The following is a 22,785-nucleotide window of genomic DNA, read 5'->3' as shown; positions in this document are numbered from 1 at the left end:
TTGCAAAGCCCACCAAGAGATGAAACCAGGGAACACTGTTGGGGAAAAAAATGATCATATTGCCCCATCTCCACTGGGGAAGCCAAATGGAGGTAGGGTCAGGGAAGGCATCAGCATCAGCAACTAATGGGAAGTGTCATATTTGAACAACACAAGCAGGAAACCTAGTATCCATGAACCAACTGGAGGTCATAAGCCCAGACACTGAGTGAAAGTTAGATGGTCATGAGAGTAAACATCTAATTAATTCCCATTCTACACAGATTTTTATAGTCCTGACTTTTTTTTAAGGTTCTAGGTCCACACTGTATCAAAACATTCCCATTAACCATGAAGAGTCAGTGTTCCAAGAACTAGTTCTTGTGTTGGTATCAGAGTTTCCTTCTGTACCAGTTTCCAGCAATATCCCACAGTGGTTGGATAGTGGGATTTGGACAGAAAAACTTAAGTATGAGGACATCTTGAAGGGATTACTATAACAGTTTCTTAGCATTATAATAGCCTCAGGCCACCAACAGTTATAACAGCACCTCATATTCTTTGGGGAGAAAAAAAGTCCCAATTTGTAGGATTTACCTACTTCTCTGCAGAGAATACAGCATGGCCAATTTCAAGTTATCAAAAGTTAAAACTCCTTAATATTTTACCTTGGTGCTTTCTAGCTGACTCAAGTGGACTTTAGCACATGCCATCATTCATTCTTAAATGAAAAGCCTTCCTTTGATCCCACATTTTGCCATGACCCAAATTTTCTACTTCCTTTCCTAGCCAAACTTTGTGAAAAAATTGTCTTTTATTGCTATATCCATTTGCCATATTCCAGAGATTCATTTATTAGTAATCAATATCCTCCATATGCCAAAATGATTAGTCTCCTCTTTATTCTTATTTTACCAAAGCTTTTAGCAGTTTTCAACATGGTCAACTACACCATCTTCTGGAAATCACTTCTTCCCATTGTTTAATGGACGCTACACTTAATGATGGTTTTCTTCCTATCTCTTTGATCTCTTCTTCTTAAAAAAAATTTTTTTTAACATTTAGTCATTCTTGAGAGTGAGAGAGACAGAGCATGGATGAGCATGGGGCAGAGAGAGTGGGAGACACAGAATCCAAAGCAGGCTCTAGGCTCTGAGCTGTCAGCACAGAGCCCGATGAGGGGCTCAAAATCACAGACCGCGAGATCATGACCTGAGCTGAAGTTGGATGCTTAACCAACTGAGCCACCCAGGTGCCCCTGATCTCTTCTTCTTGACCTCAACATTTCAAATATTGGAGGGTTTCCTTTATCCTTGAGTCTCTCTCGCTCTCTTTTTTTCTCATCTGTATGTTCACCATTGGGGCTCTAATTCAATACATTGAAATGCTGCTACATCCCAATTATTGGCCTCAATTCTTGACCTCTCCTCAGAACTCTAAAATTATATACCCAGCCTTGCACTTCCATTTGGAAGTCTGGTGGGCGTTTCAAACTTAATATGACCTGAACAATTTTTTTTTGTCTATATCAGGTTTTGGCAAACTACAGTTTTAATAAAATCCGACCTTCCAAATAATTCTAAGAAAAAAAATTTGGAATATGATCACACCGTTTGTTTACATGTTGTCTACAGACAATTTCACACTGAAGTGTAGAATTAATAGTTGCACCAAGACTGTATGGTCTGCAAATATTGCAATATTTATTGTCTGGCCCTTTACAGAAAGCTTGTCAGCAGCTGGTCTATATACCCAATCTGTTCCTCTCCAAGTAAGTCATTATCTAATTGGATAAAAACATCTTCTGTTTCATTTCTTAAGCAGAATTCTCATAATTACACTTAATTTCTTTTTTTTTCTTACCACATGCATTCAATGCATCAGCAATTCCTATGGACTTTACCTTTAAAATAAATCCCAAATCTTTCTGTTTTCAAAATTTCCAATACAATCACTACCATAAGTTGCCTAAAGCACCAAAACAACTTGCTAATGGTTTCCTTCCTACTTTGTAATCCTTTCTTAATTTACAGAAAAGTGTTCTTGAATCACATATCAGATAGTCCTTTCTCTGCTTAAAAACTTTTGGTGGCTATGCATTTCACTTAGAATAAATCTACACTCTCTACCTCATATAACTTTTATTTATTTATTTATTTATTTATTTATTTATTTATTTATTAAATGTTTCTTTATTTTTGAGGGAGAGAGAGAGAGACAGAGCACCAGTCAGGGAGGGGAAGAGAAAGAGGGAGACATAGAATCCGAAGCAGTCTCTAGGCTCTGAGCTGTCAGCACAGGGCCAGAGGCAGGGCTCAAACTCATGAACCACGAGATCATGGCCTGACCCAATGTCTGATGCTTAACTGACATAGCCACCCAGGTGCCCCTACCTCATACAGCTTTTGTATCATTTTCATTCTTCCTTCTATTGCTGCCAGCTCTCTTCCTGCTCCTTAGACACCATTTGTTTGCAAGTGGTTGTTAAATGTCACCGAGCACTTTCCCAATGCTTCTCAGGTCAAATTGCATTCTTCTGGTCCTGAGACTATTGAAGGACCCAGAGAGGTAGTCATTTCCTATGGGGCTGTGAGCGTGTGAGTGTATGTGTGTGGTCGGGAATGGGGGGCTGTGGGGAGTGGATCATCTGTGATCTTTACCTACTCAACATTCAACCTCCTTTCTTCCACTCACTTCATGTGATGTAGATGTGTGTTGGAGGGCAGAAAGTTCTCTTGATCTTTTTTAGACAGAGTCGAGTGACCCCAATCTGAAGGGCATATTTGAACCTACAGTTATAATGCTTAGTTCAGAGATGAGTGTAGGATCCAAGTTAGTCCAATAAGACTCATTCCTTGCTAATGGGATCAGTTGCTAAGGAGGTTGGAGCAGAAAGTAAGGCTGCAGCTGTCAGTCTAGGCCCTGATTAGAGAAAAGAAAACCAATACAATGAAAGCACAGCCACAATATGGAGAGAAACGGAGTCTTAGCATTCTTTGAGCATCTGGAGAAGAAAAACGATTTAAAAAACAACTTCTTCGTCTTCCTCCTCCTCTATTTATTCTCCTTCTCCTCCCCCGCCCGCCCCCAAATCTACTTCTGGGATTTTAAGCATATGAGCCTGTTCCACTGTAGGTTTTCTTAAGTCACTTTGAGTGGGATACTTATTACACATAATTATCCTGATTATCTAGGAGTTTATCATAGTAGGAAGGTATTTCCTAGGGTGCCTGGGTGGTTCAGTCTGTTAAGTCTCTGACTCTTGATTTTGGCTCAGGTCCTGATCTCACAGTCTTGAGATCTCACCGAGAGTAGGGCTCTGCAGTGGACTCTGTGCTGTTTGTGGAGCCTGCTTGAGATTATTCTCTCTCCCCTGCTCCTCCTCCTCTCTCCCTCTCTCTCTCAAAAAAACTATATCTATATCTATATCTATATCTATATCTATATCTATATCTATATCTATATCTATATCTATATCTATCTATATCTATATATCTATATTATCTATTTCTTCCTTTCCTTCCTTCTTTCTTTCTCTCTTTCTTTCTTTCTTTCTTTCTTTCTTTCTTTCTTTCTTTCTTTCTCTCGCTCTCACTCTCGCTCTCGCTCCTGTTTCTTTCTTTCTCTTTCTCCCCCTCTTTCTTTCAGCGAGTCTCTTCCCTGATCTTCATGTTTGCTCCAGGAAGGACCACAGTCTCCTGCTTCTATAGAGCCCAAGGCATATTTCTTCTCCATGTTGCAGAAGTAGTTGGTCCATTCTTTTGCACATTGTCTCCTTGCCCTCTTCCTCCACAAGTCAGCGTGTGCTTGTTATACAGCTGCAAGTGGTAGGAGAGGAAGAACTGAGCCCAGTCTCAGGCTACTGATGCCAAGGCTTTTGTGTGCATTAGAAACTACCACTCCCTCTAAAACCATCACCTCGGGCATGGGGTGGTTCTTTGCAGCCTAGGCTGTATCTTCACCTTGAATTCAAGATCTCGAAGTCAGCCAGAGGACACTGTGCAGAATACAAATGACACCCTACCCTGAGGTCCCCATAGTACTAAGAAGCCAAGACCTGGAGCCATGAGGTAGAAAGAAGCTCTCTTCTCTCCACACCCACTGTTACTGTGGTCTGTTCCTAAGGTTGATGGCTGCTGATGTTGTATGTCTCTGGGGCATCTCCACACTGTACATACCACTGTGGTCTTGGCAGTGATCGCAAATGTTGATGATAGTTGGAAATATTGTGATGAAAGTCACATTTCCCAGCATTGTTTAGGTCTTAAGCTGGTATCTTTTCAGGAGGGCCTTCCTGAGTTTGATTTGGGGATCTCTACAGGAAATCTCTGTTGATGAAAGTCAAAGTCAGCTGTTTAAGTAGTCTAGTTGGAGGCCATTTGGCAATTGGCCATTGGAAGATAACAAAGTATAGGGTAAAGCAGGACATTTGGCATATCTCCCCTGCCATTTGCCAGTGACATTTTCAGGGGTCAGTCTAGGGGACCCTACTGTCCTTTGGTTATTTCAGTGTCTAGCACTCCCAGGGGAGACCCTCATCACTGTGTGGGACATGGAGGGAGGGAAAGAACTTCCACTGGGAAGTCACCAGCGGTAGGCAAGGGCTTTGGGGGTGCAGGGGATATAGGCACTGCAGTGGATTCAGGGAGATAGGACCCTAAAAGAATGGGGGTGGTTAGGAGATTGGGCGAAGTTCCAGAGGCAATAGTGGGGAACATGCTAACGGTGGGAGCGGTGCTCGGGTGCTGGGTCCTAGCACTTGTCCTACCTTTGTCCAGGCAGAGAGGGGACCAGACCTGGCAAGGAGCAGGTGGCACAACCAGAAACCGCTTTCTTCCTACTTCTTGACTAGTGCATTCCAGCCTCACTGAGTTTTCTCTTGCTACAACATGCTATTTCTACTTCCAGGCCTTTGCACTAGTTTCTTTCTCTGTCTGGGATTCTCTTCCTCAGTGAGTGCCTCTCACTAATAGCTGCTTTTCATCAGTCAGCTTCCATTTTAAATGCCACTTTCTTCAAGAGACTTATTTCTTAACCACTCAACCTAATACAGCTACCAATGCACATGATTCTGTATCATCAATGACCTATTTTTAAATTGCAAAGTATGTTTACTATAAGTAGCTCTTCATATTTATGTATTTATTTATTTGCTACTTAATTGTCTGTCTTTCCAAAATAGTACATAAGTTTCTCAAGAATAAGAATCTTTTCTGACTTGTTCATTTAAGTATCCCTAGTATATAGAACAGTGCTGAGTAGTGTTGTTTGAATGGAAAAATACCCAACTTTAGTATTCCAAAGTGGTTTCCCAAGGTCATCTTGAAGGAGGTAGCCCAAGTTAACTTCCTTAGAAAAAATATGAAGGCAGAGGGCAGAGCCATGCATTGTATTAGTTTAAGTGACACGTGTATCCGTATTAAAGAATTAATTTGTTTTTACTGTGTATCTTCTTAAATATTTATAAGCAGAAAATTGGCTATAATCTCCTGTATTTACTACTCATGTAAAACAAATGAAGTAATCTAATGTAATTAAGGCATTTACCTGTTGGATTATTTTGTGCATTTCTCCCATCCACGTACTAACCAGGCCCAACCCTGCTTAGCTTCCGATATCAGACAAGATCAGGCACATTCGGGGTGGTATGGCCATAGACTATTTTGTTCATTTCTATCCAACTCAAGATCTTTGAGGGCAGGGCCCATATTTAATTTGCTTACTAACCCATCATCTGTGCTTTTACATTCCTGGGACACGGATGTAGCATTGAAAATATCTGTTGTGAATTAGTGTTGAAAAGCAAATAAAGGCATAGTTCATGCCATCAAGGGAGTTGTCCAATAGGATAAGCTTAAAGACACAAATGAGCTGTCCATCCATTTTCTGGAATACTCCTCTAATGAACTCTGAGCTTCCTTACTAGTAGCATCTGTTGGTGCTAACTTACGCCACATAACTATTGTAACGTGCTAATTCCTGAGCACATGATAATGACTCCTTAAACCCTTAAAACAAACTTAAGAAATATATGCTATTATTCTCTTATTAAGAGATGAGGATGAGGAGGAACAGATAGATTATCTGTCCACAGCTAGTAAGTAGCAAGAGCTGGGATTTGAAGTCAGTCTGATTGTATCCAGTCTGAGTTCCATTGCCTGCAGTTAACCAATGAGTGAATAATCCTGTGTCATTAGCTGTGGCCAGGGTCTCAGAATCACAAGTTATGTCCCATTAGCATACAATAGATTTGACTTAGTTAGGTGGTATTTTTAACAAGATAATCCACTCCTACTACGGGATACAATGGCTTTAGACAGTTTTTTTTTTTTTTTTCATCTAAGTTACTTAAAATTGAAGGTAAAAGGAACTGTAGGAGTACCCTTGTCCTACCCTTTCATTTTACAACTGAGGAATCTAAAACTGGGAGGAGATTGAAGTCACATGGTTATGTCATGGCAAAACCAGGAGAAGAAACTAGAAGCCTTTTGCTCTCTAAATTCTGTTCACATTTAATGCCAGGGGAAATTGACTGTTTTCTTTCCTGTAGCAGAAAAGAAAAGCAGATAACTAAACATTTTTGTTGTTGTTGTTCTACTTTTCTTTACCTTTAGAATTATTGCCAGAATATGACGATCTGCTCACTAGTTCTTGAAAGTACAATCCTTCTGTGTCTTTCAGATGATCCAGAATGTTTTTTTTTTTTTAATTTTTTTTAACGTTTATTTATTTTTGAGACAGAGAGAGACAGAGCATGAACGGGGGAGGGGCAGAGAGAGAGGGAGACACAGAATCGGAAACAGGCTCCAGGCTCCGAGCCATCAGCCCAGAGCCTGACGCGGGGCTCGAACTCACGGACCGCGAGATCGTGACCTGGCTGAAGTCGGACGCCCAACCGACTGAGCCACCCAGGCGCCCCCAGAATGTTTTTAATTTATGCATACATACATCCACTCACTTTTTCAGCCCTTTATTTATTAATCAAGGATTACTTATACACTATACACTTATATACTATGTGCAAAGGTAAGTAGGAAAGAAAGAATAGTCCATTGTGATTTTAGTAATATTGAGTCTATTTTGTCCTGTTTTATTTTCTCATTTGTCTGAAGTCCTTCCAAGGGTATACAGCTTATAATTCCTAAATGAAATAAATATAAAATACACACACACAAAATAGCATCAATGTGAAAATTTGCTGTCGACTCTAGTACCTAGCTATTATTGTCTTAAAATTGCTTTGTTTCTATGTCTCTCAATATGACTAGCTAACACTATTGCATGCCTAATATATAACAAGCATTCTATTAAATTCTCCTTGTATATTACCTAATTTAATTCCCTAAAGAGTTCCACAAACAAATATTTTATTATCCATATTTACAGCTTTATATCACATTCTTAGTAAATGGTAAAGCCAGGATTTAAATCAAAAAATGATTTTCTCTAAAGAGGTTTTGCTTAATGACATCATCAAACTATCTTTAAAATTGTTGGCATATATAGAATATATCCCCAAACTTTGACAGAGAATGTTTAGGAATCTGAGTTACTTTACACTAAAACTAAGAAAACACATTTCTTTTCATTTTCTTCTAACAAGTACACCTTTACCTCCCCTTTGTATAATTTCCTACAAAATTTTGCCCAGTTAGTGATATAGCCATAATTTTATTTAATCCACTAATAAGCAATGATGTCACATTTGGAAACGTTAGAGGAGACTTACACACTGTAACTTTTTTACTCCTTAAATGCAGTCCTATTTTAGAAAATGGTGTTGCAGGATTGTGCTTATTCACGTTCTGTATCATTTTTCACAGTCCGGTTTTTTAAGGGAATTAACAGCTTGAGAAATGGTCTGAGTAAAGGTAGCTATTCTCCTCAGCGTGTCTGAAGATTGAAGAAGGCATAAATAGCAGTCTACTCCCTTGATTTATTCTGAACTCTGAGACAACTGAGGCCCATATACATTATAAAGTGGTTGGCTCCAGTGGTGTTAATAAATTCTTTGTAGGATGCAAGCATTGCTCATTGGGTCTTCTTGTGTTTGAATTTCATTTAAATGACACACATATATATGTTTATGTATAATTTCGGCCTCATGGGTAAGACTTGGAACAAACAACTTCCGTTACACCTAATAGATACAGTCTGTGAGGTATATTGGGTGTACGCTGTTCATCAAAATACTGGTAAATTGACCTACATTTTTTAAGTTCAAAAATATAAACTTCAGTGTGTATCAGGAAACATATATTGTCAGTTATCCTTGCATTTCTCAGTGTTAAGTAGTTGTATTATGCAAGATGAGTGAGTCTGTAAATGCAAGGTAGATGTGACTGCATTTGGACTTTCTAAAAGAATTGTAGGCAGTGTATGCTCAGAAACCACCTGCTGTTTTGGAAATAGACTTTGGAGTTGATGGTTGAAGTTATAGATTTTTTTCTAAAGCAGCATAGAAGTAACAAGGATTTGGCTGAGGATAAAGACATTTTCCTTCTATGCCACCACTAACTGCTTTCTAAATATTTATTCTTGAATACAATGTTCATATAATATGTAAGAAACAAGTTGGTGCTCTCTTAGTTACACTGTGTATTTAACATGAACTCAAAAATGAAACACATCTCAATCCATAACCTCCCCACTTACTGGTTAAAGAGTCAGAGTTAAGGAGACTCATGTGGGATTCTTGACCTCCTTTTCATTCTTGTGTTTCATAACTTCTGGCCTTCAGCTCCTTATTTGCATAGACAATAGTGTCTAGTAATCAATCAACATGTTGTACATTCTATAATGACCGTGTAATTAGCATGCCCTCTGCATTATTTCTGACCCCTTACAGAGAGCATAGAGATGTTGATTGCTTTGAACATGGAGACATATGACTTTGGGAGCACGATAGGGCAAATTGAAAAATTACAATTCATACTGGCTCCTAGATTTATTGTTTCTGTTTTTGGAAAGAAAAATGAGTTTCCTATTAGTTGTTGTAGTGTTCACTTATTTTTCAAAGCTGTTTGAAATTAGTAAGATATTTAGTTGTTTACTAAATCTTACCTGATTATTTTTTTCCTAGGGGGAAAGTAGTATAGATTTGAAGTCCATTAAATAATACTTAATTTATTCTTTTATCTGAATTTAGGATTAAATGTCACTTTTGGTTTTTATCCATATTTATTCTATTTGAGAGCAATGTTTTCGCAAATACCTCAGTTACCTTCAGATAAGCTATTTTCTAAGGGATACACATTAACTCCTTCAAAATCAGAGATATCGTGTGGTAGCTGCCTTAAGGGCATCTCTGAAGCACCTAATATTTTTGCAAATATTGATTTAGATGAAGCATGAATACTCACACAAAATACCAATACTGACTAATTATTCCTTCCTTTAGGACACAGATGTTTACCATGACATACCCTTGTTCCCTTCATTGCTAGAGGTATTGCCATAGATAGTAAAATAAGTGAAATCAGAATTTGTTTGTACTGCCAGGCTCCATCATCCATCATCTAAAGTGTATTTGATTTTTGTCATATTTTGCTAAGAAATTATTAATGCTGGTTTGACTGAATTAAAATATGTCATTTGTATCTGAAATAGCAAAATGAAATCCTGAGGAATGATGAGTTGCTGGAAAGATAATTGGAATGAGTAGAATATCTTAATTTATCATATTAAGAAATTTATTTCTACGCTTTCAATCTGTATTCATATATACTGGCTCCAAATGTAATGACATATACTCCCCTAGCATTAGATTTCTTTCAAGGGAATATGTTTTTCTATGACTCTTGTTTTATGACTAAAGAAAGAATAAAAAAATATATATTTAGAATAACTAAAATTAAGCAAAAGGTCAGTCCAAGAACATCCTCCATGCTTATATGATTAATTCTAAGGTATACATGTATAGAAAACGGGGACCATGTATGATATTCAGAATCCTAAATATGTCCCCCTAGATTCATTTTTCTGTTTACTCAATCAAACACCAATCTAGTACTGCTGTATAGCGATTTTGCAGACAGAACTAAGATTACTGGCCAACTCATCTCAATTTGGGGAGGTAATTTTAGATTATCAGGGTGGGTCCACTGTAATCACATGGGGACCCTAAAAGCAAAGGACCACTGCAGAATATTCAGGCAGAAGAGTGGGGTAGTGTGGGGAATAAGCTTAGGGATGTCCCAGGCTTACACCAGTGGTTAACAAGGCATAAAGAAGTACAAAGCCATAGGATGCTCACACCTGATTTTGGTTTAAAAAGATCAGGACCCCAAGATAGAGCAGAGGGGTGAAAAGGCACCCAGGATAGAGAGGGGTATGCAAAGACACCCAGGATAGAGACAGGGCAAAGTCCCCCAATACAAACATATATGAGGTAAGCAAGATTAGGCGTTCAGGGTGAAAACGCCCCCCAATTTAGTACTATAGAAAGGGGCTTTCACAGGAAGGAAGGACCAAATTAGGTGAGCAGGTAAATAGGGCTATATGCTGCCTAGAGCAGAGATGATTAACAAAAGAAAAGGTGCCTTGTTAACAACCCATTGGTGTAAGTCCGGGGGATTCCTAAGTTCATTCCCCACAGGGAAGAAAGATGAGGCAGAGAGAAAAGAATCCGGAGATTCAAAGATTCATCATGATTGGCTTTTAAGGGAGTCAGTAAGTAGCCTGGAAATAAGGTCTCTAGAAGGTGAGAATGACCCATGTCAGACAGCCAGCAGTGAAGTAGGGACTTCATTCCTATGACCGTATGGCACTAATGCAGTCAGCCCAGACATACTTTACTGGCCTTGGGAAGCTACAGAGCAGTCAGCTCATAAATGTCTTTTGTTTTAAGCCACTAATTTTGTGGTGATTTGTTTTGATAACAATGGGGGGAGAATGCACTGTGTTTACCTGCACTCGAGATTCTTAAGTAGGCAAACCTCACATTTCTAACTCTCTTTGGAGAAGTTTCACCTCTTCGCCTTATTAGCACAGTTCTACCTTTTTAGCGATGTGTCAGGCAGTGAACTGACTCATTGAAAAGAAAAAAAAAGCCAAGTAGACGCTAAATGACCATTTTTATTTTACTGTCAAGATTAAGTGTTTTAAATATTTTTAACTAGTGTACTGTAACCAGAGTGACCTTTTCAGAATCCACATCTCATCCAAGGTCCCATTTCCCCATCCTTCCCCACCGTCCTTCTTGCTTAAACCTTTTCAATGGCCTCCTTGTGCTGTTAGGACAATAGGACACTTAAAAAAAAAAAAAGTTTCTGCCTGATTTGGCTTTTACTTACCTCTCCAGGTTCATACTCATTTTTTTTTTTTTTTTTATGATTCCTCCTCATGGCATGTTTTCGTTGTATCTGCATCCCTTTATCTACTTGCTGCCTAAAAGCATGCTAAATAGTTAATAGCACAGGCTCTGGAGTTATAGTCTCCTAAATTCAAGTCCTGGCCTTGCCACTTCTAGCTATGTGACCTCAGGAAAAATACTTAACTTCTCTGTGCCTCAACTGTCTCATCAATATGAGGGGGAAGATTATACTACCAACTGTATTAGTCTACTTGGGCTGCCGTAACAAAATGCCAGAGTGAGCAACTTAAACTACAGAGATTTCTTTCTCACACTTCTGGAGCTTGGATGTACAAGATCAAGATGTCCACTGATTTTGTTCTTGGTGAGACCTCCTTACAGACATCCTTGCAGGTAGCCCCTTTCTTGCTGTGTTCTCCCAGGGCATCCCAGGGTGGGTATGGTAAGAGAGAGATCTTCTACTCATTTTTTTTTCTCATATAAGGACGTCAATCCTATAGAATTACCAATCTCCCCTTACTAAACCTTATTTAACCTTAATTGTCTGCTAAATTCCCTGTCTTCAAATACAATGAAGGTTTGGGCTCAATACATAAATTTGAAAAGAACACAATCTAGTCTATAACCCCTGCTTTAGAGGATTGTCATTTGAAATATTTATTTATTTGTGTCACTTCCATTTTTGGCATGCTGTACATTTTTGTCACTGACTCATTTAATGAGCATCTATGCAGAGTTCTGATTCCAGACATAAGCAATAAGCAGAAGTATAATTTAGATATTTTTCTTCTCATGGGGCTGAGTAACTGTACACCTACAACCACAAATGTAAAGCAGTGATAGCTATTTTTTAATTTAACAAATATTTCTTATGTATAATCAAAATATATTTGCTTCTCTATTCTATTGGTAATGTGACCAGATTCAGCAGTAAAAACAGTCAAATAATTTGGTCAAATAGCCATTTATTGATAAATTAGTCATTTGGAACTATTTCAACCAGTAGAGTTAAGTGGACTTATTTGGGATATAAACAAAGCTTTATAGTAGAAGAGTGTTTCATTCGAATGCAATGAGTCTTGTTGGGTGTTTTATTATAAGCTAAGCATATTAAAAGATTATAAGAAAAAATGCATATAAAGCACTTTGCCCAGTGCATGGCACATAATGAGTGGGTTTTTTTGTTGTTGTTGTTGTTGTTGTTGTTGTTTGTTTATTTTGTTTTCGGAAATACTTGATTCCTACAAAGTGTGATCATTTCTCTAGGAAACAGGACATATCATAAACATGACAAGAATGTAGTTCTTTTGGAGGAAAGGGATCTTGAACACATAGTTTAATATCAACCAGGACGGCTGCTACTAAGAATGGAGGATATGGGGGGACCTGGGTGGCTCAGTCCGTTAAACATCCGACTTTGGCTCAGGTCATGATCCTGTGGTTTGTTAGTTCCAGCTCCATGTCAGGTTCTGTGCTGACAGCTCAGAGCCTGGAGCCTGCTTTGGATTCTGTGTCTCCCTCTCTCTCTGCCCCTCCCCACTTAGTCTCTGTCTGTCTCTGTCTCAAAACTAAACATTAAGAAATAGATTAAAAAAAGAATGGAGGATAGTAAAATAGTGATAGAAACAAGTAGGGTTGCTGAGCTACTTTTGACAGGAGGTCAGGGGAAGATCTAGGACAGGTGACAATTGGTTTATCTCCCAGTGCTCAGAGGTTGAAAAAGAGTTTGCCTAAAGCCAAGGTCTTCAGCTCTGTGATTGTCCTTTATTTTGCCAATGAACCCCCCCCTCTTTCTCTGTGCAATCCATTGTGGGTGTCCTTTCTTAATGGAAGATGTGTCAGAAAATGGACTTAATAATTTTGTTCAGCATCAAGTATACCAAACTGATCAGTTAGTACTATAAATGTTTATGTTACTTTGTTCTCATTTCCACCAAGAAGGACAATTAAAAAAATTCTCCCTGGTGGTGGTAATATCACACATAAAACAGAATCTCAGTATGTCCTTCTTTATTTCTATTTTCTTTTGCATTAATTGCCTATTTATTGTAAAAGTCTAGTTAATTTTCACTGTACAAAATTTTGCCAGTGTTGCTTTATGTGTTTAATTACATCAATTAATTATTTGCATGATTTAACAGCCCATAGGCTACCAGAGAAATAATCGTTTTAAAAGCTTGATGTTGCTGACTCTTTCTGAAGGAAAATTGGAAAAGATTCAACTTGGAGAATGATTGATTTCTTAGTGATATCTTCCTGTCATAAACCCAAGATATTTGAGAAAGACATGTTATAATTTTTCCACAGCATAGTGAACTTCCAGATACCAACATCTTAAAAACTTGAAGGTATTAAAAGGAGAATTGTGTACCAACAGTAAAACTTCACCAATGTCCTATGGTTTCTATTTTGAATGAAATAACTTTTAAACGTCCTAGCAGTCAATGGGAATTCAGAACTATTTTAGTCAGTGATTCAGACAACTGGAAAAAGCATCGTTTAAATTGTAGGCATACTGTGTTTATGAAGAAGGTTCTCCAAGAAATGTTAACTGTAGTGAGCATTCTAATGATGGCTGTGCAAATATTAAACAGCCTCTACAATTATGTTTCTGTTTTCTTTTCTCTATTGAATGTTTACATTCTTTAAGCATCACTGATCGATAGCTTTCATTGACTTTGTTTTCTCCTTTCTCAGCTCTTTCTTTACTTATTTTGCTTAATGCATTTCTTCACATGGAGATTTATTTATTTATTTATTTATTTATTTATTTATTTCACTGTTGATGTGGGGGGAAAGATTGACCTCTTTTTATTAACAGCTTGAATTATCAGCAGGCACTGAGGTTTAGTGCCAAGTAAAGAACACACAGACGAGCTTATTTTTTATCCAGTACCACTTTTAACCTTGAATGCAGACCTCTGGGTAATGTCACACGGGATTCTTGCTGAATATTTGCTGAGGGCTTCTTTTATGCTTGTCTCAGCCTTGGTTTAAAACAACATCAGGAGAAAGGGTCACCAAACTGCTTTCAAAAAGGTCTTTTCTCATTTGCCCTTTCTTTCCCAGACTTTTTCACCACTCTCGCTTTCGTGAATACTGAGCTGTGTCTTAACTCTCTACACTGTGTAAGGACTCAGTGGTTTTAAACATTTAAACATGACACAGAAATTCACTGTGACAGGATTCAACCCATAATCTCTATGTGCAAGTCTCCAAACCTGGTCTCCCTCTTGTAATCTTCTCATTGAAAGACAAGAACATCACCATCCACTCCTTGTACAAGCCAGAAAACCAGCAGTCATCCTTGCTATCCTTCTTTTCTCTCACTGTGAAGTTCAACAAAAAATTCTGTCGCTGTTCATTCCTAAACACGCCACATTTCTTCCCAGTTCTGTCCATCTCCTTGGCCATCACCACTAGTTTAGACCAAGTGTTTACTATCTCTTGTCTGGAGGGGGAAACTTCCTAACTGATTAATCCACAGTCACTTTTAGGTCTTTTTTAATTGCCGTAACATTGAATTTATCTGAATAAATATTTAATGATATCACATGCTTCATCTCATACATGAAACACTTCCATGGATTCTCGTTACAACTAATATGATCTATAAAATCCTGTTTGTTTTCGCTCCTTTTTACAGCTTCATTTCAACCTATATGTCCCAAACACCTTTTTGGTTTTTCAATTAGACCTTCTATTATAAGACTTTAGCACATACTGTTCCTTCTACTGAAAACTCTTATCTTCATCAGTACCCTCTGGCACACATACATATGTACATACATAAAATCAGTTTTTTGAAAAATTATTTCCTTCTTATTTATTCATGTTTTAGATTGTAGTTACAATGTTTTCTTCCATGGACAACACTTCCTAACCTTACTAACTAGATCACTTATATCCTATGTGATACTTAGCTCACGTTTCATTTTACATTTATTTCTAGGATTAATTAGGTTGTGGCTGAAATTTCTATGACGGTAGGCTCCATATTTGTTTTCATTTAATATCCGATCCTTGACATCTGGCTTACTGTCTGACATAATATCTACTCCATAAATATGTATGGAAAAAAACTAGTCTTTGTTTAGTACACATAAAAGAAGTGCAACTCATTTTCTACCTAACATTTCTTCATGTATTTGAGGAGAACCACCATGCTTCTCATTCTGACTTGGAGCTTCTTCAGGAATAATTTCCTTCATTTATTTAATCAGTCTTTATATTAAATGCTTTTGTGACCCCTTACAATCTTGATCATCCCTCCCTGAGTATTTCTTTCACTGTCTAGATGAAATATAGATAACTCTGGAAGTGGTGTGTCCAGAAATGAACCCAATATTCTACGTAACATTTTTTTTTCTTGTACCTATGTCTCTCACCTTCCCTGTTCATTCAGTTTTGTAGAGAATCGAAGATTAGCTCATAAAGTAGCCATCATGGAACCATTATTGGACTAGCCACCCTAATCTGTTTTTGAGGCAAATTATTTAATATTTTTGACATAATTCCCAATTCGGTTTAGTGTACAATACAATAGTTCTTTCTTATTCACTTCATTCATTTTAAACTATAGTGAACTTAGAATCGTAAATATCTGAATGTAAAGATCTTTTATTTTGATGACTTTGTTTTTGAGATGAGGAAATGGAATCCAAAACAAAATTATGTGCCCAAGGCCCTGGGAAACATCAAAGTTAGAACTGGAATACAGCTTTCCTGACTCCTAGCCTAGGAAAAATGTAAAGATATACCAATGTTGATTAATGATTGGAATAAAATCTTGGGAGAGCCTTTTAAAGAAAACTCTATTTTTTTCATTATTTTGTACCTATTTTATACCCACTATTCAAGATTCTGTTTCATTTTATCTGAGTTGGAATTTGGCTATCAGCAGGAAGGAAGAAAAAATCCCATGGTGATTCTTTTAATCTTACAATTTATGTAGCTAATGTATTAAACAACTAGTATTTATTTTTATTATTATTTTTTTAATTTTTAGAGGAAGAGAAAGCATGAGTCGGGGAGAGGGGCAGGGATAATCTTAAGCACGTTCCACACTCAGCATGGAGCCTGATGTGGGACTTGATCCCACAACCCTGGGATCATGACCTGAGCTGAAATCAGTAGTCAGACACTCAACCTACTGAGCCTCCCAGGTGCCGCAATGGTTAGTATTTTAGTAACCTGCTATTATAGTAGCTATTAAAATGATGATAATGGTGCTGTTGCTAATAATTAGATGCAAGAGAGAAATGCCATTCAATACTTATATAAAAATGAAACACTTCTAATTTTTAAAAAGTTTAATTATGTAGGTAGCACTGTATGAACATTTAGGAAAACTATGTTTTTCCTTTAAGCTGGGATCCCTCTGTATTAGTAGCCCCTTTGATTTCCAAGTTTTTGTTGTTGTTGTTGTTGTTTCTTTGATTAAGAGGAGTAAAACCTCCTCGTTCTATTTCTGATCCTCCCAGCCGCCAATCGTGAGAACGTATGCCACACCACCCATATGTTCGTCTCCAGATGGCTAGCCTGCTTCTCTCAGTTCCCCCACCTGCCTGGGCCAAAGGCATGCTGTGCTCAGAACCCCATGTATAACAGGGAAGATGCTGGTGCCTGCTGTCATCGGTGCACTCTCATGTCCACAGCTTCACAAGAGAACAAGAGAGGAAAGAAAGAAAGGCAGGGGTGAGGGGAGCAAACAGAGAGTTAAGGGAGGGGGAGAGATGGGAGGAAAAAAGCAAAGGAAAATGGGGAAAGGAGGGAGGGAAAGATTATAATTCAATAATAAAAGTGTAGATATTTTATGATACCCCATTGTTATTTTGACAATTTAAGGAAATGCGTACAGCATACTCAAATATAAAATCAGTATCCTTTAAATATAGTTATATAAATCAAAACACAAATTCTTGTTCTGACATTAGAACTGATGCTGTATTGAACTGGCCCTGGACATGAATGATGGTAGATAAAAAGCTTCAAGTGGTTTTCTGTTGTTTTGTAGGGAAGACACCATGCATTTGTGTGCCATGTGTCATATATATTGCTAAGAAATAATATGCAAGATATAAAACACATGTTGCTGATGTATATAGTCATAATGTGTTTGAGTTGCCACTCAAGCTGAAACTCTAGAATAAAAGAGAGATGACAAAAATCACAAAGGGGATTTCCTCTCTTTTAACTCTATTTCCTCTCTGATTTTCACCCAGTGTACCATCCTCAACCTACATCAGAATCACCTTGGACAGTCAAAGAGAACCATGCAGCAGTTAATCAAGGTTGTTGTAAAAGTTTGTCATAATGCCCCAAAGCCTTCCTTTCTCAAGTAAAGTAAAAGCCAAATGTTATTATGTCGAGAAGAGCCTAAAGACATGTAAAGAGGAAGAAGGGAAACTCGTTGTAAGACAGTTGCAGTAATCCAGGGGAGAGATAATGGAGGACTGGAATAGGATAGTAATGATGGAGTTGGGAGATGTGGGTGCATTCTTGACTGGTTTAAAGGTAAGACTTATAGGGGTGCCTGGGTGGCTCAGTCGGTTAAGCGGCCGACTTCGGCTCAGGTCATGATCTCGCGGTCCGTGAGTTCAAGCCCTGCGTCGGGCTCTGTGCTGACAGCCCAGAACCTGGAGCCTGTTTCAGATTCTGTGTCTCCCTCTCTCTGCCCCTTTCCCACTCACGCTCTGTCTCTCTCTGTCTCAAAAATAAAATAAATGGGGGCGCCTGGGTGGCGCAGTCGGTTAGGCGTCCGACTTCAGCCAGGTCACGATCTCGCGCTCCGTGAGTTCGAGCCCCGCGTCAGGCTCTGGGCTGATAGCTCAGAGCCTGGAGCCTGTTTCCGATTCTGTGTCTCCCTCTCTCTCTGCCCCTCCCCCGTTCATGCTCTGTCTCTCTCTATCCCAAAAATAAATAAACGTTGAAAAAAAAAAATTTAAAAAAAAAAAAAAAAAATAAAAAAAAAATAAAAAAAAAAAAAAAAAATAAAAAAAAATAAAATAAATGTTAAGAAAATTTTTAAAAATTAAAAAAAAAGGTAAGACTTATAGATTTTCCTTATCAATAGGCCCTAGAATGAGCCAGTAAGAGATGAGTTAAGGTTAAGTCAAATAGACTTGGCCTGAAAAACTGGACAAATGAAACGGCCCTTACTTGGGATGGGAACGAGTGTAGATGTAGAAGGCTTTGTTGGGTGGGGAGTGGGAATAGATTGGGAATTGTGTTTGAGTATGTTGATTTTGAGTTCCTGGTGGAGATTTCCATTAGGCTATGGTTGGAAGGAAAAGTCTGGGCTGTTGTCATCATAGATACTATTTGAAGAAATTATGTAGGATGAGGTCCCACAGGGAATGGGTGTCATAATAAGCAATGAGGAGATGAAAGTATTGTGCGATGAATGAGACACTAATATTAAGAAGTCAAGGAGCTGAAATGAAGCCACCAAAGGAGGTTGAAAAGGAGTGGTCACTTGGTGAAAAAATGAAGAATAGATGGTGTTCTGGAAGGCAAGTCAAAAGTTGTTTCAGGGATGGCAGAGTGATCAGTAAGTTCAGAGATAAGTGGAGAGAACATACGATTAGACATATTATTAATAAAATGAATACAATTACTAATAAAAAGAATGGTTAAGCCCAATTATTAACTATTCATACTTATACAAATCACAGTAAAATATAAAACTAAGATAAATTCTGGAAAAGAAAAGATGATATTTTATAACAATGAATAATAACAATAGAGACAGCAGAAGACATAGGGTCAGGAATCCTCCAAGGAAATGATCTTGAGGTGATGAAGGATGAAGAAGGTTGCACATATGCGCACGCACACACACACAGTATATGTGTGTGGCACCTTAGATACAGGATTATGTATGTTTAGGAGGAGATTCTTGAGAACCACCAAAGATGAGAAGTGCACCCCATTGTATCAGGTAGGATGTTTTTGGCTGCAAGTAAGAAAGTTTCTGAATAAAAATGTGACTTACAGACTAGGAGTTGATTAATAAATCTCAAAAATAAGTGCAGTGAGAGGTAATTCCAAGGAAATTTGTAATGACCTCATGATATCAGAGTTCCACATCACTTCTATAGGGACCCTCTTAATCTCCCCCTCCACATTCACTAGACGGCTGCTGCAGCTCATAGTGGCAACCACTACAAAAAATTTCTAAGGCAAGAAAGAAGCAAGGACTTTCTTCTCACATATTTCTTCCTTTCTATCAACTAATAAAATATTTATCAGTGGCTTTCAGCCAAGTTCACTTCAGCGTACCTGATCAGAACTAGGATCACTGGCCCTTCCTAGCTGCAATGGAAGTTGGAAATCCACGTTTCAGATGATTTGAGATTCAAGTTTGAAGGCAAAATTGTCGTGTGTTGGTAAATATTTAACAAATGGCTGTTGGGAGGGGCCACATGTTTCTACATTTATAAGGGTGTTATAAATTTCATTGCTGTAAGGGATATGTAGCACAATATTTACAAATAACAATAGTGTATATAGTATTCGTTATAACTTTCCTATATCTTATTTATTTATACATAATATGTCCAACAAGTGTTTTCTTAACTTTGCATCTGTAGCTTTGTATGAAACTGTTTTTGTAGCTCACAAGCATAGTTCAGCATGAATGTCAATTGATAATTTCATATGAGTTAATGAGTGATACAAAAGTAAAACAACAGTGAAGATACATGTCAGAATTTTACCTATTTATCGTTAATGTGAGGGCATCTTTGCTAGATCTTGTGTGTGTGTGTGTGTGTGTGTGTGTGTGTGTGTGTGTGTGTGTGTCTGCACTTTGAAAAACACTATTGCTTTATTACCTACCAGCGGGACTGGCCTGCATGGAGCATTGGATGCTCTGGGCTCAGTGTATGCGTAGGATGTGAGGAGGAGATGCGCAGTGTGAGTTTGCTTTGAAGGAAAGGGAGTGATCTGGAGGCCAGGCCCAGGAGCCCTCAGATTCACTTCCATAATTGGGTAGACTTTGTAAACGAGTCATGGCAAGGTTTGGCCATGCTGCCAATAAGATTAAGAAATTTTTGGAAATCTATCTGTGATCAGAATTGAAGTCCAGGTTCTTCCTCATGTGGTCAAGGATAGTAGGGTCCTTCTGGTTCTTTCTGAAGGCAGCCAGTTCTGTGTTCCTGAAGGTTAGGAACTCTGCCTTGGAGAGCATGCCATTGTTACCCTCCTTTCCAGCATATTTCTGGAAAATAGCAATCAGAGACTCGATGCTCTGCTCAGTCTCGGCAAGGTTAGGCATTTTTGCCATGTCTGCATGAAGCAGGCATGGAGGCTGTTACCCTCTGTGGTGCTGCTTTGCTAGATCTTTGAATACCAGAAAAATAGTTCACAATGTGTGTTCTTTTCATAACACAACAGCACTGATGTGACATACTTGTGACTTAATCTACATTATTAACATTTTTACATTACTCCTAGATAATTGGCAAAACAACGAATCATGTTTTGAGTTGTAGCATTTGCCTGGGTTTTTTTGGTGGAACTATTCTCAACATTGCCAGTTTCATGCTACCAACATGACAACCCTGAATATAGAGTTGAGGTGTGCAGTGACATACCATTCTGTAGAATTTCAACTCTACACGTGCAATAAATGTAAATAAACTCAAGATAATAGATAATAGTACTCACTGGTAAGATAATTAGAAGTTTTGGGGCGCCTGGGTGGCTCAGTCGGTTGGGCGGCCGACTTTGGCTCAGGTCATGATCTCGCGGTCCGTGAGTTCGAGCCCCGCGTCGGGCTCTGTGCTGACAGCTCAGAGCCTGGAGCCTGTTTCAGATTCTGTGTCTCCCTCTCTCTGACCCTCCCCCATTCATGCTCTGTCTCTCTCTCTATCTCAAAAATAAATAAACATTAAAAAAAAAATTAAAAAAAAAAAGATAATTAGAAGTTTTGAGATTTTACTATATTGCTTTTAATGCAATTAATTTAATTGTGAGTTTATGGAGTTTGATTTTTGATGTCTGTGTTTATTTAATAACCAGTTTGCAAGATTCCTGGAAATTGAACATTTGGCTCTCACAGGCCTCTTTGGATCAGGTCCACAACCAAGACATAACATCAGTAAGGAAGGAGGAAGGGGATGTTGTAGAGTTTGCAGTTTTTAAACATTTATTTTTATTTAATTTTTTTTTATTTTTTTAACTTGTTTTATTGTTTATTTTTTTAAAATTTACATCCAAATTAGTTAGCATATAGTGCAACAATGATTTCAGGAGTAGATTCCTTAATGCCCCTTACCCATTTAGCCCACCCCCCCTCCCACAACCCCTCCCATAACCATCAGTTTGTTCTCCATATTAATGAGTCTCATCTGTTTTGTCCCCCTCCCTGTTTTTATATTATTTTTGTTTCCCTTCCCTATGTTCATCTGTTCTGTGCCTTAAAGTCCTTATATGAGTGAAGTCATATGATACTTGTCTATCTCTGACTAATTTCACTTAGCATCATACCCTCTAGTTCTATCCATGTAGTTGCAAATGGCAAGATTTCATTCTTTTTGGTTGCCAAGTAATACTCCATTACACACACACACACACACACCGCATCTTCTTTATCCATTCATCCATCGATGGACATTTGGGCTCTTTCCATACTTTGGCTATTGTCAATAGTGCTGCTATAAACATGGGGGTGCATGTGTCCCTTCGAAACAGCACACCTGTATCCCTTGGATAAATGCCTAGTAGTGCAATTGCTGGGTCATAGGGTAATTCTATTTTTAATTTTTTGAGGAACCTCCATACTGTTTTACAGAGTGGCTGCCCCAGCTTGCATTCCCACCAGTGCAAAAGAGATCCTCTTTCTCCATATCCTCACCAACATCTGTTGTTGCCTAAGTTGTTAATGTTAGCCGTTCTGACAGGTGTAAGATGGTATCTCATTGTGGTTTTGATTTGTATTTATGAGGAGTGATGTTGAGCATGTTTTCATGTGTCGGTTGGCCATCTGGATGTCTTCCTTGGAGAAGTGTCTATTCATGTCTTTTGCCCATTTCGTCACTGGATTATTTGTTTTTTGGGTGTTGAGTTGGATAAGTTCTTTGTAGATTTTGGTTACTAACCCTTTATCTGATATGTCATTAACAAATATCTTCTCCCATTTTGTTAGTTGCCTTTTAGTTTTGCTGATTTTTTCCTTTGCTGTGCAGAAGCTTTTTATTTTGATGAGGTCCCAGTAGTTCATTTTTGCTTTTGTTTCCCTTGTCTCCAGGGATGTGTTGAGTAAGAAGTTGCTGTGGCCAAGATCAAAGAGGTTTTTTCCTGCTTTCTCCTCAAGGATTTTGATGGCTTCCTGTCTTACATTGAGGTCTGTCGTCCATTTTGAGTTTATTTTTGTGTATGGTGTAAGAAAGTGGTTCAGGTTCATTCTTCTGCATGCCACTGTCCAGTTTTCCCAGCACCACTTGCTGAAGAGACTGTCTTTATTCCATTGGATATTCTTTCCTGCT

The 22,785-nt window shown here is 38.3% G+C and overlaps 2 pseudogenes; both read right to left on the bottom strand.

Annotated features, from left to right (window-relative positions):
* Positions 1–14,707, bottom strand: part of LOC112857748 (atlastin-1 pseudogene) — a 132,381-nt pseudogene extending 117,674 nt beyond the window's left edge.
* Positions 14,708–20,271: 5,564 nt separating this feature from the next.
* Positions 20,272–20,582, bottom strand: LOC112859355 (protein S100-A11 pseudogene; annotated as a pseudogene).
* Between the last annotated feature and the right edge of the window lie 2,203 nt (positions 20,583–22,785).

This window comes from Puma concolor, chromosome A2 (assembly GCF_028749965.1).
Source record: "Puma concolor isolate L17-30 chromosome A2, mPumCon1.1.hap2, whole genome shotgun sequence".
NCBI lineage: Eukaryota > Metazoa > Chordata > Mammalia > Carnivora > Felidae > Puma > Puma concolor.
This window is presented reverse-complemented; position numbering and strand designations above follow the sequence as displayed.